The sequence below is a fragment of the Miscanthus floridulus genome, chromosome 8 (genome assembly GCF_019320115.1).
Source record: "Miscanthus floridulus cultivar M001 chromosome 8, ASM1932011v1, whole genome shotgun sequence".
Classification (NCBI taxonomy): Eukaryota; Viridiplantae; Streptophyta; class Magnoliopsida; order Poales; family Poaceae; genus Miscanthus; species Miscanthus floridulus.
The window spans coordinates 98,134,946-98,137,210 of record NC_089587.1 but is presented as its reverse complement, the minus strand read 5'-3'; positions in this window follow the sequence as shown (position 1 = coordinate 98,137,210).

The following is a 2,265-nucleotide window of genomic DNA, read 5'->3' as shown; positions in this document are numbered from 1 at the left end:
AGTTTGTAATGATCCTTGGCAATTGATGTATGTGTTACGAAAAAGATTTAGTTCGTTTGACTTGCAACTGTATCGCGAAGAAAAGTTGTATTCGAATTGTTAATTTTACATCCATCATCAAGCATCATGTTTCGTATTCCGCATCATGTTAAACATGGCATTGTTACTATATATAGTGAACGAAGGTGAACACGTGGTAGTTAATCAAGTTGCGGAGGAAGTTAATCCGTCTGTTGAGGTCGGATCGGATACTTGTGGAACGTCGCAGGAATCTAACTTTTCTGTCAACGAAGGCAAGCCTCGGATGCATTTAACCCTACCTTATGTTTTACAAATTTTATTGCTTTTGCTTTTCTATACTGCATTAAGTGATTAGGAGTCAAGTGGAAACCTAACTGGTGCATTACCAACCTTGTTTTTTCATATCTACCTTGTTACCAGTTTTAATTCGTAAATGACTAGTTATGCTTAGTCCTGCTTAGCCGGGTGATTACCTGTCACCTGAGAGTTTTAAATGGATCTTTGGTTACTTATGTTATCATGAGATATGAGCATGGAAGTAATAAATCTAGACCGGATGGACTCGGTGTGTGAGAGGCACAAGACATGGAGGTCTTGTGAGCGGCTTCTTACCGCCTGTGTCGATTAAGATCCGTCCGTTGTTGAATTGCATGAGGTGAGACTTTGTAGTACTAACCACATACTCCAGTAAGCCTTAACTCGGCTATTCTATTACGAGAATGGCTACTCATGCACTAGGAGTGAAGAGATGGCGGGAATAGCGTGTACCCACGTGGCAATGGGCTGGATTGGTGGAGTACTATATTCTCGGGTGGCGCGGACCCGTTCTTGTTTTAGAAGATCCGAGGGTAGGTTGATATATGTAAGTCGGGGACCTGCATATGTCGTGTGGTCTAGAATCTCCAGCTGGGTTTAATAATCAGTTCGAATCATCGTCGCTCCTCGGTTATGGAGACTCAGCTCACTGTTCATCATCGTAGTTAATAACTAAAACTTGAGCTGGACTTGAGAAAGAGTTTGATATGAAGTTCATGATCTCATTACGGATCATGGCAGATTCATATATGGTTCTTATGAAGTTTAAATGTTGAAATACTAAAATTTTGTTAAAGAGCTTTTACGCAAAAGAACTTTGAGTATTGCTAAAGCCATACCTTGTATCCCTGAGCCTGCATTCCTGAGTCTTCTCAGCTTTTATTTTGGTTAAGTCTTGTTGAGTACTTTTGTACTCAGGGTTTGTTAACCCTTGTTGCAGGTGAGCCTCATGAGCAGGTCTGTTTTGGACCTTGCTGCATGACTGTTGTTCCTGTCGATGACGATAAGTGAATGTGTGATCCTTGGGCAGGATGCTTATTTTGTGTGTTATGTTTATGTTAATTATGCCACTCTACTACTACTATGGTTTGTAATAATTACTGAACTTAGTTTGTAAGGTTTGAAACAACTGGTTTGTAAACTATGTTATCGTAAGACTTCCTCTATTTTACTCTGATGTATATATTTGAATAAATGTTGTAATACTGCAATGACTCTATAATGTGATCCTGCTCGGAAATCGTGGATGATTCAGGGTTCCCCGAGGACACCCGATAGACTTCTTAAGTTACCAGGAACATATGCATAGTTGTTAAAGGTCGTTGGACAGTGACAAGTGCATGTGGGTCCTATAATTTAGGAGGTTCTACCATAGAATGGTATCAGAGTGATCATTATAAAGTCTTTGTTGTATTGTTTTACAAAAACTTCAAAATGATTTGGGACAAATAAATATAACTTGTAATTTGGTCCAAATTGCTTCTGGCTTATCTTATTTCATTCTCACCATTCCTTAATTGATTAAAAAGGCTTTGTGTGGTGGAGTAGTAATCTTATTATGCCCTATATAAAAATAACTGTGGTTATGTACCTTATAAGCTTTGATGTTTTTGTTCGTAAGAACGATTCATGCATCATGATTAATTCACTTGTTACTTCCTTCACCCTGAGTCTGGGTTGGGTAGTGAGTCTGGGTTGAGTTATGTAATCCATCCTGGCTACTCTTTAGATTTTGATCAGATTGACTTAATTGGATTAATCTTGCTTCCTACAGTATGGCTCGCACCAAGGTAACGCCCCATAAGTCTGTTGGACCTAAAGGAGTTCCTCATCACCAACTTGCCCCTAGAAATGATGGTGCTAGCAGTAGCAGCTCTAGACCTAATCCCCAGGCAGAGATACAGAGGCTTTCAACAGAGTTAGCATAGG